General features: G+C 45.6%; 1 protein-coding gene across 1 annotated transcript in view; it reads left to right on the plus strand.

The window, feature by feature from the left end:
• Positions 1–14,887, plus strand: part of LOC115101600 (fibroblast growth factor 12) — a 91,444-nt gene that overhangs the window by 38,514 nt on the left and 38,043 nt on the right. The window lies entirely within an intron of this gene.

Raw genomic sequence — 14,887 nt, forward strand, 5'->3', positions numbered from 1 at the left:
AATAGAGGAGAGGGGTGTAACTGTTTATGGAATGGGGAGAGGGTGTAACTATGTTTATTAAACGGGGAGAGGGGTGTAACTATGTTTATTAAATAGAGGAGAGGGGTGTAACTATGTTTATTAAATAGAGGAGAGGGGTGTAACTATGTTTATTAAACGGGGAGAGGGGTGTAACTATGTTTATTAAATAGAGGAGAGGGGTGTAACTATGTTTATTAAATAGAGGAGAGGGGTGTAACTATGTTTATTAAACGGGGAGAGGGGTGTAACTATGTTTATTAAACGGGGAGAGGGGTGTAACTATGTTTATTAAACGGGGAGAGGGGTGTAACTATGTTTATTAAATAGAGGAGAGGGGTGTAACTATGTTTATTAAATGGAGGAGAGGGGTGTAACTATGTTTATTAAATAGAGGAGAGGGGTGTAACTATGTTTATTAAATAGAGGAGAGGGGTGTAACTATGTTTATTAAATAGAGGAGAGGGGTGTAACTGTTTATGGAATGGGGAAGAGGGGTGTAACTATGTTTATTAAATGGGGAGAGGGGTGTAACTATGTTTATTAAATGGGGAGAGGGGTGTAACTATGTTTATTTCATAGAGGAGAGGGGTGTAACTATGTTTATTTCATAGAGGAGAGGGGTGTAACTATGTTTATTAAATGGGGAGAGGGGTGTAACTATGTTTATTAAATAGAGGAGAGGGTGTAACTGTTTATGGAATGGGGAAGAGGGGTGTAACTATGTTTATTAAATGGGGAGAGGGGTGTAACTATGTTTATTAAACGGGGAGAGGGGTGTAACTATGTTTATTAAATGGGGAGAGGGGTGTAACTATGTTTATTAAACGGGGAGAGGGGTGTAACTATGTTTATTAAACGGGGAGAGGGGTGTAACTATGTTTATTAAATGGGGAGAGGGGTGTAACTATGTTTATTAAATGGGGAGAGGGGTGTAACTATGTTTATTAAATAGAGGAGAGGGGTGTAACTATGTTTATTAAACGGGAGAGGGGTGTAACTGTGTTTTTAAATAGAGGAGAGGGGTGTAACTATGTTTATTAAATGGGGAGAGGGGTGTAACTATGTTTATTAAATAGGAGAGGGGTGTAACTATGTTTATTAAATGGGGAGAGGGGTGTAACTATGTTTATTAAATAGAGGAGAGGGGTGTAACTATGTTTATTAAACGGGGAGAGGGGTGTAACTGTGTTTTTTAAATAGAGGAGAGGGGTGTAACTATGTTTATTAAATGGGGAGAGGGGTGTAACTATGTTTATTTCATAGAGGAGAGGGGTGTAACTATGTTTATTTCATAGAGGAGAGGGGTGTAACTATGTTTATTAAATGGGGAGAGGGGTGTAACTATGTTTATTAAATAGAGGAGAGGGGTGTAACTATGTTTATTAAATAGAGGAGAGGGGTGTAACTGTGTTTTTTAAATAGAGGAGAGGGGTGTAACTATGTTTATTAAATAGAGGAGAGGGGTGTAACTATGTTTATTAAATAGAGGAGAGGGGTGTAACTATGTTTATTAAATAGAGGAGAGGGGTGTAACTGTGTTTTTTAAATAGAGGAGAGGGGTGTAACTATGTTTATTAAATGGGGAGAGGGGTGTAACTATGTTTATTAAATGGGGAGAGGGGTGTAACTATGTTTATTAAATAGAGGAGAGGGGTGTAACTATGTTTATTAAACGGGGAGAGGGGTGTAACTGTGTTTTTAAATAGAGGAGAGGGGTGTAACTATGTTTATTAAATGGGGAGAGGGGTGTAACTATGTTTATTTCATAGAGGAGAGGGTGTAACTATGTTTATTTCAAGAGGAGAGGGGTGTAACTATGTTTATTAAATGGGGAGAGGGGTGTAACTATGTTTATTAAATAGAGGAGAGGGGTGTAACTATGTTTATTAAATAGAGGAGAGGGGTGTAACTGTGTTTTTAAATAGAGGAGAGGGGTGTAACTATGTTTATTAAATAGAGGAGAGGGGTGTAACTATGTTTATTAAATAGAGGAGAGGGGTGTAACTATGTTTATTAAATAGAGGAGAGGGGTGTAACTGTGTTTTTTAAATAGAGGAGAGGGGTGTAACTATGTTTATTAAATGGGGAGAGGGGTGTAACTATGTTTATTAAATGGGGAGAGGGGTGTAACTATGTTTATTAAATAGAGGAGAGGGGTGTAACTATGTTTATTAAACGGGGAGAGGGGTGTAACTGTGTTTTTTAAATAGAGGAGAGGGGTGTAACTATGTTTATTAAATGGGGAGAGGGGTGTAACTATGTTTATTTCATAGAGGAGAGGGGTGTAACTATGTTTATTTCATAGAGGAGAGGGGTGTAACTATGTTTATTTCATAGAGGAGAGGGGTGTAACTATGTTTATTAAATAGAGGAGAGGGGTGTAACTATGTTTATTAAACGGGGAGAGGGGTGTAACTATGTTTATTAAATAGATGAGAGGGGTGTAACTATGTTTATTAAACGGGGAGAGGGGTGTAACCTATGTTTATTAAATAGAGGAGAGGGGTGTAACTATGTTTATTAAACGGGAGAGGGGTGTAACTATGTTTATTAAATAGAGGAGAGGGGTGTAACTATGTTTATTAAACGGGGAGAGGGGTGTAACTATGTTTATTAAATAGAGGAGAGGGGTGTAACTATGTTTATTAAACGGGGAGAGGGGTGTAACTATGTTTATTAAATAGAGGAGAGGGGTGTAACTATGTTTATTAAATGGGGAGAGGGGTGTAACTATTTTTATTAAACGGGGAGAGGGGTGTAACTATGTTTATTAAATAGAGGAGAGGGGTGTAACTATGTTTATTAAACGGGGAGAGGGGTGTAACTATGTTTATTAAACGGGAGAGGGGTGTAACTATGTTTATTAAATAGAGGAGAGGGGTGTAACTATGTTTATTAAATGGGGAGAGGGGTGTAACTATGTTTATTAAACGGGAGAGGGGTGTAACTATGTTTATTAAATAGAGGAGAGGGGTGTAACTATGTTTATTAAATAGAGGAGAGGGTGTAACTATGTTTATTAAATAGAGGAGAGGGGTGTAACTATGTTTATTAAATGGGGAGAGGGGTGTAACTATGTTTATTAAATAGAGGAGAGGGGTGTAACTATGTTTATTAAATAGAGGAGAGGGGTGTAACTATGTTTATTAAATAGAGGAGAGGGGTGTAACTATGTTTATTAAATAGAGGAGAGGGGTGTAACTATGTTTATTAAATAGAGGAGAGGGGTGTAACTATGTTTATTAAACGGGGAGAGGGGTGTAACTATGTTTATTAAATAGAGGAGAGGGGTGTAACTATGTTTATTAAATAGGGAGAGGGGTGTAACTATGTTTATTAAATAGAGGAGAGGGGTGTAACTATGTTTATTAAATAGAGGAGAGGGGTGTAACTATGTTTATTAAACGGGGAGAGGGGTGTAACTATGTTTATTAAATAGAGGAGAGGGGTGTAACTATGTTTATTAAACGGGGAGAGGGGTGTAACTATGTTTATTAAATAGAGGAGAGGGGTGTAACTATGTTTATTTCATAGAGGAGAGGGGTGTAACTATGTTTATTAAATAGAGGAGAGAGGGGTGTAACTATGTTTATTAAATGGGGAGAGGGGTGTAACTATGTTTATTAAATAGAGGAGAGGGGAGTAACTATGTTTATTAAATAGAGGAGAGGGGTGTAACTGTGTTTTTAAATAGAGGAGAGGGGAGTAACTATGTTTATTAAATAGAGGAGAGGGGTGTAACTATGTTTATTAAATAGAGGAGAGGGGTGTAACTATGTTTATTAAATAGAGGAGAGGGGTGTAACTATGTTTATTAAATAGAGGAGAGGGGTGTAACTATGTTTATTAAATAGAGGAGAGGGGTGTAACTATGTTTATTAAATGGAGGAGAGGGGAGTAACTATGTTTATTAAATAGGGAGAGGGGTGTAACTATGTTTATTAAATAGAGGAGAGGGGTGTAACTATGTTTATTAAATAGAGGAGAGGGAGTAACTATGTTTATTAAATAGAGGGGAGAGGGGTGTAACTATGTTTATTAAATAGAGGAGAGGGGTGTAACTATGTTTATTAAATAGGGGAGAGGGGTGTAACTATGTTTATTAAATAGAGGAGAGGGGTGTAACTATGTTTATTAAATAGAGGAGAGGGGTGTAACTATGTTTATTAAATAGAGGAGAGGGGTGTAACTATGTTTATTAAATAGAGGAGAGGGGTGTAACTATGTTTATTAAATAGAGGAGAGGCGTGTAACTATGTTTATTAAATAGGGAGAGGGGAGTAACTATGTTTATTAAATAGGGACAACAGTCTATGAAAGTGACTAGGAACTAGCCTTGTAGTTTTTGAACTTGTGTAAGGTTTTTGAAACGATCTTCAATGGGCAAAAACATCTTCAGCCAAATACTTCATAAAAGGAATCTGGCAGAAGTAAATTAAGCCACAGACACACATGTCATTTTATATACACTGAGTGGACAAAACATTAGGAACGCCTGCTCTTTCCATGACCTAGACTGACCAGGTGAATCCAGGTGAAAGCTATGATCCCTTATTGATGTCACTAGTTAAATCCACTTCAATCAGTATAGATGAAGGGGAGGAGACAGGTTAAAATATGATTTTTAATCCTTGAGACAATAGAGACATGAATTTTGTATATGTGCCATTCAGAGGGTGAATGGGCAAGACAAAGTATTTAGGTGGCTTTGAACAGGGTATGGTAGTAGGTGCCAGGCACACTAGTTTGAGTATGTCACGAACTGGGTTTTTCGCGCTCAACAGTTTCCCATGTGTATCAAGAATGGTCTACCACATAAAGGACATCCAGCCAACTTGACACAGCTTTGAGAAGCATTGGAGTCAACATGGGCCAGCATCCCTCTGGAATGCTTTTGACACCTTGTAGAGTCCAAGCCCCAAAGAATTGAGGCTGTTCTGAGGTTTAAAAGGGCTGCAACTCAATATTATGAAGGTGTTCCTAATGTTTTGTGCACTCAGTGTATATCTTAAATGACCATGTTTTCACAAATTTCATGATATAATCGTCAAGACCTTTGAAAAGATTAGGGGACATGGCCAGGAAGTCAAATGTAATTAACTGCCTTAATGTTACTGGACCCCAGGAAGAGTAGCTGTAGCCTTGGCAGTAGCTAATGAGGATCCATAATAAACCCCAGGAAGAGTAGCTGTAGCCTTGGCAGTAGCTAATGAGGATCCATAATAAACCCCAGGAAGAGTAGCTGTAGCCTTGGCAGTAGCTAATGAGGATCCATAATAAACCCCAGGAAGAGTAGCTGTTGCCTTGGCAGAGGATCCAGGAAGAGTAGCTGTAGCCTTGGCAGTATGAGGATCCATAATAAACCCCAGGAAGAGGAAGCTGCTGCCTTGGCAGTAGCTAATGAGGATCCATAATAAACCCCAGGAAGAGTAGCTGTAGCCTTGGCAGTAGCAGAGAAGAGTAGCTGTAGCCTTGGCAGTAGCTAATGAGGATCCATAATAAACCCCAGGAAGAGTAGCTGTAGCCTTGGCAGTAGCTAATGAGGATCCATAATAAACCCCAGGAAGAGTAGCTGTAGCCTTGGCAGTAGCTAATGAGGATCCATAATAAACCCCAGGAAGAGTAGCTGTTGCCTTGGCAGTAGCTAATGAGGATCCATAATAAACCCCAGGAAGAGTAGCTGTTGCCTTGGCAGTAGCTTGGCAGTAGCTAATGAGGATCCATAATAAACCCCAGGAAGAGTAGCTGTAGCCTTGGCAGTAGCTAATGAGGATCCATAATAAACCCCAGGAAGAGTAGCTGTAGCCTTGGCAGTAGCTAATGAGGATCCATAATAAACCCCAGGAAGAGTAGCTGTAGCCTTGGCAGTAGCTAATGAGGATCCATAATAAACCCCAGGAAGAGTAGCTGTAGCCTTGGCAGTAGCTAATGAGGATCCATAATAAACCCCAGGAAGGATGTTGCCTTGGCCTAATGAGGATAAATAAACCCCAGGAAGAGTAGCTGTAGCCTTGGCAGTAGCTAATGAGGATCCATAATAAACCCCAGGAAGAGTAGCTGTAGCCTTGGCAGTAGCTAATGAGGATCCATAATAAATACAAAAACACTTCTTATGATATCATGAACATGTTCACTATCACACCTCCCTTTGTGTCACATGGTTACTTTTCCAGTACAGTAACCTCGTTGTATATGCAAGATAAAAGTGTAAACAAATGCAGTATGCTCTAAGGACAACAAAAAATCTAGATAGAGATTACAATTAGTTCTTGATGCATGACAAAGACGCAATGCTAAGGTTTGTCCACAAGATGGCGCTAGATATAAGACAATATGCAGAACTCTTGGAACGGTGTGGCACCACCCCACACCCGGGTTGACAGCCTCACAGCTGGTGAACAAGATCACTTTGGCCGCGCTGTCGTAAATATTCCAATATCTCCACAACAGACTGAACGCTGACTATGCGTTGTTGAGGCTAAAATTACATAAATAAATAAAGGAGCATTTGTAATTTGTACAGTGACAAGTACACCGAAATTATTTACTGACATATTTACATGACACCTATACTGACTGATATGTTGCTACTATTGTCTATAATATGACAATTATTATAGAAAAACATAAAAACTTATTTGGAGAGAGAGAGAGAGAGAGAGATGGAGTAGCTTCCTGTATCATTGATTTATTTTCGGAGAAGTCGTCAAACCCAGACGAAGTTAATCCCTGAATGGTTCATGCTGATTCTCCGTGGCAGGGAGCCAAGAGGTTTTCCATGTATGGCTCACGTCATTCTGTCAGACATGATATAACACTTGTTATAAAGTCATCAGACATGATATAACACTTGTTATAAAGTCATCAGACATGATATAACACTTATTATAAAGTCATCAGACATGATATAACACTTGTTATAAAGTCATGACACCATTGCAATGTAATGATACTGTAATAACGGGTGGAACAGAAAATAGAACGTTCACCCACCTTCTATTCACTTAAAGTCACAGTATTTCATCATGAGGTCCGTGTGTGTTCTGTCTGGTCTGTCTGTTGTGTTGTCTCTGCCTTGTCAATGTGTGTTTATTTTCAACCATTATCTGCGCTGTGCACAAGGATTCGTCTAGGGGTAAATTTTTTTACATTTTGCATATAACCTTTAGCCATCAGGTGTCCATTGACACTTCAAGCTAATGTAAAAGGCGCCTAAATAGATAGGTATTTACTTATATTTATATATATTAGCAACATAAAACTGCTGTATAAGAAAGGAATTCATAAACCACTGGAATTAGAATGGTATAATGGGGATAGATAGTAGCGGTCCAAATTGGCTGTCTAGCCCTTTCCGACTGACCTCGGTACCGCATATAATCACTGCTACATTTCAAATTGAAGAAAGACTTAAGCCCCATTGTCCCAATAATGAATGCGGTGCCGAGGTCGGTCGGAAATTCGTTTCGATTTGAACGCGCGCGGGGACGAACACAGCACACCGTTATTTTGGAGACGCGCACTCACTCTATCGCTCTCTCTCTCTCTCTTTGTTTTTGTTCTCTTATACACGCACCATGCACGTACTCTCTCTCTCGCACTCTCACACACTCTCTCTGTCTCGTTCCTCTCCCTCCTGCCTCTCTCTCAATTCTTTCTCTCTTTTTCCCCTGATAATTCTTCATCCAAACCTCAATCACGTATGATTGCGTAGAGAGAGAACCGTGAGCCCATTCACTCATGCCTGTAGGCGAGAGGAGAGCACCCGCATACCATCCATACGGAAGGAAATAATCCATTACTCCAATCGTGTTGTCTGCAAGGAAACCGGCTTTTTGGAAGATTTTTATAGTCTACATACGAACAATAATAACGAAACGCATATGTTTTTCTCTCATTGTAAAGCCAAATCACTATGTTGCTGCTGCATTCTCAGAGATCATTATCTTTCCCCGACCGTGCTCGGAGGGTCTGCTGGTAGAAGGGCTGGTACAGATGGCACAGATGCCGGTAGTCCCGGATAGTGAGTGGGGCAGCCAAATGGACCGCCGCCTACCCGTTGTCCCCTCTCGATTCGGTTTTGACTTCGGCTTAATACATTGACAAGTTATGAGACGTTGCATTCACCCAGCTGTTGATGAAATAGTTTACAGTGAAGTTTAAGGTGTCTCGAATGCATTATGGTGCTGGATATTTTGACACTCACGGACTTTCCGTGCAAATGAGGATTATACCGAGGGGGACAGTCGTGCTTGTCAGACCTGGAATACCTGAGACTCAATTTTGCGTACGCACGCTCCGATAACACACAAACTTATTTACCACGGTTGCATTTTTTTTTGCCTAGATTATGCGTAAATTGGTGGTATTTATACTTTCCCTGCAATGAATTTGTGTATTTTCTAAGGGGTCAGAATGACATTTTGCTAAATCCGCGTGGATCGTTTTTTATTTTTTTTATTTCAACGGTTGTTTTTGCTCCAAACTATCACACAACCACTCGATCTCTGTCCAACGACTCTTGGTTCGGTTCGGCTCGCCCGCGAGGGAGATGGCCGCTATCGCCAGCTCCTTGATCCGTCAGAAACGCCAGGCGAGGGAGTCAAACAGCGACCGAGTCTCCACTACAAAACGCCGTCCTAGCCCCAGCAAAGATCCTCGTTCCATATGCGAGCGCCATTTCTTGGGGGTCTTCAGCAAAGTCCGTTTCTGCAGCGGAAAGAAAAGACCAGCCGCTCGGAGGCGACCAGGTCAGTGCTGTAATTTTGTGTGAAACGGTTTCCCCGCCCCTCGACCGAGCTGAGCTAATGCATTACTGCAGTCAGATGCCTTATCTTAATAAAGGCTGGAGGTAGATTTACCCGCGGTGCCTGAGAATGCAATGCGAAAAATCCACCTGTTCCATAGCTCACGTGTTGTCTGTCGAGAACCACTGCACAGTTTACCCATATCCTACCGTATCAGCCTCAATGTAAAAGTATGTACATGTTGTGACGTTACCGATATTAATGTTATATTACCGTGATCATAATGATCGATTATTTTAGCACCATTATTGCTATTCTATCCTATAGGCTGTGCATTTCTATTAGAAGGCAGGGCAGATATTGGCTATGACCTACATATATTCACATATATTTAAGCTTGCTAATTAACATTCATGTTCTTTACATCTCCCCTGCCGTGTTGAAATGAATGCTTCCTTAAATCATTCAATAATTCATGGAGATTGAGACTGAGTGGAGATAAGTTGCACCGCAGTGCACAAAGGCTGTTTCAAGAGTAAATGTTTAATGGTAAATGTTTAATGGTAAATGGTTAATGGTTAATGTTTAATGGTAAATGGTTAATGGTAAATGTTTAATGGTTAATGTTTAATGGTAAATGTTTAATGCAGAGGGGAGGTTTACTGCAGTGTAGGGAGGTAGCTATAGTGATTAAGACGTTACCAGCCATATTGATGGACACAGACTCCTGGGCTACTACGCTAAGCTATCATTCTTCCCCTTCTCCTGGTGCACAGATAAAGAGGAACTGGCCAATCACTCCCCTCCTTATCCAGCCAAAGGCTGTCATGTGATGAACGGGAGGTGCACTGTCACCACAGACAGACAGATAGACAGACCCAAACCACAGACAGACAGATAGACATACCAGAGTCACAGACAGACAGATAGACATACCAGAATCACCGACAGACAGATAGACATACCAGAATCACTGACAGAGATAGAGACAGACATGCAGAATGACCAGATCCACAAACAGACAGACAGACAGACAGACAGACAGACAGACAGACAGACAGACAGACAGACAGACAGACAGACAGACAGACAGACAGACAGACAGAGAACAAAACCACAGACAGACAGGCAGAATGACCAGATCCACAGACAGACAGAACAAAGCCACAGACAGACAGATAGACAGAGAGAGAGAGAGAGAACAAAACCACAGACAGAGAACAAAACCACAGACAGACTCACAGACAGACAGACAGGCAGGCAGGCAGACAGGCAGACAGACAGACAGACAGACAACAAAACCCCAGACAGTTAGATAGAACAGAATCACGGACAGATAGACAAACACACAGACAGACAGACAGACGTTATATTATCATACTGCTGTAATGGTTAGAACATTTTGACAAGCAGCCTTTGCTGGAGAAATTTGTCTGTTAAAAGAATGTTGTTTTTCCTTCTATCTCCCTCATAAGATGCATCCTCCAAACCTCCACAGGTGTCCCGTAAGGGCGGCAGGCTAGGTCAGTAGCTCAGCCTCCATCCGTGTGTGCTGTGTTTCCGTCTCCACCCCCCGCATCATCTCGCGTCCATGTTGATACCCCTTTGGCTAGGAAGGGAGGGTGGGGGAGGTGAGAGGCTGGGGTGGGAGGGGAGGACAGGTGGTAGGTGGGGCTGGGTGGGTGGTGGGAGGGTGGGGCTTGGTGGTGGTAGTGGGTGGGTGGTAGTGGGTGGTGAGGGTTGGGGTGGTGAGGGTTGGGGTGGTTGAGGGTTGGGAGGGGTTGTAGTGCGTGAAGAGGGGTGGGGTGGGTGGGGGTGGAGGGTTGGATGGTGGGGTGGGGTGGGTGGGTGGTTGGTTGAGGGTTGGGAGGGGGTGGAAGTGGTTGAGGGTTGGGAGGGGGTGGAAGTGGGTGGTAGTGGGTGGGGATGGTTGAGGGTTGGGAGGGGTGGAAGTGGGTGGGGGTGGTTGAGGGTTGGGATGGGGGTTGTAGTGGGTGGTGAGGGGTGGGGGTGGTTGAGGGTTGGGAGGGGGTGGTAGTGGGTGGGGGTGGTTGAGGGTTGAAGGGGGTTGTAGTGGGTGGTGAGGGGTGGGGGTGGTAGTGGCTTGCAGCACCTGTCTGATGCCAGTGACTCCTCTGATAATTGTTTTGACACTACTTTCAATTTGGATTTCTCCTTTTTCTATTTTTCCTGATTTCGTATTTTGTGTGATTTAAGCTCTCTTGCAGTAGTCTCTTCTTCTTTGGTTACTCTCTCCCTCTTCTCCTTCGCTTTTTATGTCTCCGTCTTTCAGTTTGTCTGTCTGATCAGTTTTCACTCTGTCTCTTCCCTCTGCTCCTCCAGTGTGTGTTTAACGTGTGTTTATCATGTGGCGTATTGTTGTGTGACTGGGTGGAGGTCTGTTTATCCATGTGTATTGATGAGCTGTGTTTCTCCCTGTCTAAACTGTCCACTATAGAGATTGAGGTGATCATTCATCATTTCATGGTCATAACGCCATTTGTCAACTGTCCCTGTTTATGTCTGTACATTGTCACACTAAAGGTTGTGCAATTTTGAATACACACAGGCACGTCTTCCCATGGTAGGCATATCCCGAGCACAGACACAGGCACGTCTTCCCGTGGTAGGCATATCCCGAGCACAGACACAGACACGTCTTCCCATGGTAGGCATATCCCGAGCACAGACACAGGCAGGTCTTCCCATGGTAGACATATCCCGAGCACAGACACAGGCACGTCTTCCCATGGTAGGCATATCCCGAGCACAGACACAGGCAGGTCTTCCCATGGTAGGCATATCCCGAGCACAGACACAGGCAGGTCTTCCCATGGTAGGCATATCCCGAGCACAGACACAGGCACAGGCAGGTTCCCATGGTAGGCATATCCCGAGCACAGACACAGGCACGTCTTCCCATGGTAGGCATATCCCGAGCACAGACACAGGCAGGTCTTCCCATGGTAGGCATATCCCCCATGGTAGCACAGACACAGGCACGTCTTCCCATGGTAGACATATCCCGAGCACAGACACAGGCAGGTCTTCCCCGATGGTAGGCATTCCCATGGTAGGCCCGAGCACAGACACAGGCACGTCTTCCCATGGTAGACATATCCCGAGCACAGACACAGGCAGGTCTTCCCATGGTAGACATATCCCGAGCACAGACACAGGCACGTCTTCCCATGGTAGACATATCCCGAGCACAGACACAGGCACGTCTTCCCATGGTAGACACAGGCACGGTCTTCCCATGGTAGGCATATCCTTCCCATGGTAGCACAGACAGACAGGCAGGTCTTCCCATGGTAGGCATATCCCGAGCACAGACACAGGCAGGTCTTCCCATGGTAGGCATATCCCGAGCACAGACACAGGCAGGTCTTCCCATGGTAGGCATATCCCGAGCACAGACACAGACACGTCTTCCCATGGTAGACATATCCCGAGCACAGACACAGGCAGGTCTTCCCATGGTAGGCATATCCCGAGCACAGACACAGGCAGGTCTTCCCATGGTAGGCATATCCCGAGCACAGACACAGACACGTCTTCCCATGGTAGGCATATCCCGAGCACAGACACAGGCACGTCTTCCCATGGTAGGCATATCCCGAGCACAGACACAGACACGTCTTCCCATGGTAGGCATATCCCGAGCACAGACACAGGCAGGTCTTCCCATGGTAGGCATATCCCGAGCACAGACACAGACACGTCTTCCCATGGTAGGCATATCCCGAGCACAGACACAGGCAGGTCTTCCCATGGTAGGCATATCCCGAGCACAGACACAGACACGTCTTCCCATGGTAGGCATATCCCGAGCACAGACACAGGCACGTCTTCCCATGGTAGGCATATCCCGAGCACAGACACAGGCAGGTCTTCCCATGGTAGGCATATCCCGAGCACAGACACAGGCACGTCTTCCCATGGTAGACATATCCCGAGCACAGACACAGGCAGGTCTTCCCATGGTAGGCATATCCCGAGCACAGACACAGGCACGTCTTCCCATGGTAGACATATCCCGAGCACAGACACAGGCAGGTCTTCCCATGGTAGACATATCCCGAGCACAGACACAGGCACGTCTTCCCATGGTAGACATATCCCGAGCACAGACACAGGCACGTCTTCCCATGGTAGACATATCCCGAGCACAGACACAGGCAGGTCTTCCCATGGTAGGCATATCCCACAGACACAGACACGTCTTCCCATGGTAGCACAGACACAGGCAGGTCTTCCCATGGTAGGCATATCCCGAGCACAGACACAGGCAGGTCTTCCCATGGTAGGCATATCCCGAGCACAGACACAGGCAGGTCTTCCCATGGTAGGCATATCCCGAGCACAGACACAGGCAGGTCTTCCCATGGTAGGCATATCCCGAGCACAGACACAGGCAATTTCTTCTGTCCACACGTCTCCCTTAAACTCACACTTAAACACGCCCTCTATTTCTGTCTCCTCACACACATACCTGCATACGCATCCACCCAGACACACAGCAACGGAGGTTGGTGGCACCTTAATTGGGGAGGACGGGCTCGTGGTAATGGCTGGAGCAGAACTGGTGGAATGGTATCAAACACATCAAACACATGGTTTCTATGTGTCACATGGTTTCTATGTGTTTGATGCCATTCTATTCCCTTCGTTCCAGACATTGTTACGAGCCGTCCTCCTCTCGGCAGCCTCCACTGATATCATATCCACTGCCACACACAACACAACACAATACAACACCACACAACACAACACAACACAACACAAGCATGTCCATTGTGTTTCCCGCCCCTCTAAATGGAGCAGATTTGTTCTGCTGTCAGTGATCACTAAGCCCATGTTCAAGCCTTTATTCATAGTAGTGCAGTTATCACATGTGATTTAGTGAGGTCCCACCCTGCTACCCCCACACCATTCCTCCCTTCCCGCACCCCTCTCCCCTCCACCCCACACCACTCTCCCTCTTCCCCCACACTACTCTCCCCTCCACCCCACACCACTCTCCCTCTTCCCCCACACCACTCTCCCCCTCCACCCCACCCCACACCTCTCTCCCCCTACACCACAGGCTCTCCCTGCCCCCCATCCTCCACACCACTCTCCCCTACCACCCACACCACGCTCCCCCTCCCTATCCTCCCCCACACCACTCTCCACCTACCACCCACACCACTCTCCCTGCCCTACCCCCACACCACTCTACCTGCCCTACCCCCACACCACTCTCCACCTACGCCCCACACCACGCTCCCCTGCCCCCTATTCCCCACACCACTCTCCACCTACGCCCCACACCACTCTCCACCTACCCCCCCCACACCACTCTCCCTGCCCTACCCCCACACCACTCTAGCTGCCCTACCCCCTCCCTGCCACACCACTCTCCCTGCCCTACCCCCACACCACTCTAGCTGCCCTACCCCCACACCACTCTAGCTGCCCTACCCCCCCACACCACTCTCCCTGCCCTACCTCCTCCCTAGACTCCACACTACTCTCCCTGCCCTACCTCCCCCTAGACTCCACACCACTCTCCCCCCACACCACTCCCCCTGCCCTACCTCCTCCCTAGACCCCACACCACTCTCCCTGCCCTACCTCCTCCCTAGACTCCACACCACTCTCCCTGCCCTACCTCCTCCCTAGACTCCACACCACTCTCCCTGCCCTACCTCCTCCCTAGACTCCACACCACTCTCCTGCCCTACCTCCTCCCTAGACTCCACACCACTCTCCCTGCCCTACCTCTCCTCCCTAGACTCCACACCACTCTCCCTGCCCTACCTCCTCCCTAGACTCCACACCACTCTCCCTGCCCTACCTCCTCCCTAGACTCCACACCACTCTCCCTGCCCTACCTCCTCCCTATACTCCACACCACTCTCCCTGCCCTACCTCCTCCCTATACTCCACACCACTCTCCCTGCCCTACCTCCTCCCTAGACTCCACACCACTCTCCCTGCCCTACCTCCTCCCTAGACTCCACACCACTCTCCCTGCCCTACCTCCTCCCCCTAGACTCCACACCACTCTCCCTGCCCTACCTCCTCCCTAGACTCCACACCACTCTCCCTGCCCTACTCCTCCCTGCTCCACA

This window comes from Oncorhynchus nerka, linkage group LG20, assembly GCF_034236695.1.
Source record: "Oncorhynchus nerka isolate Pitt River linkage group LG20, Oner_Uvic_2.0, whole genome shotgun sequence".
NCBI classification, from domain to species: domain Eukaryota; kingdom Metazoa; phylum Chordata; class Actinopteri; order Salmoniformes; family Salmonidae; genus Oncorhynchus; species Oncorhynchus nerka.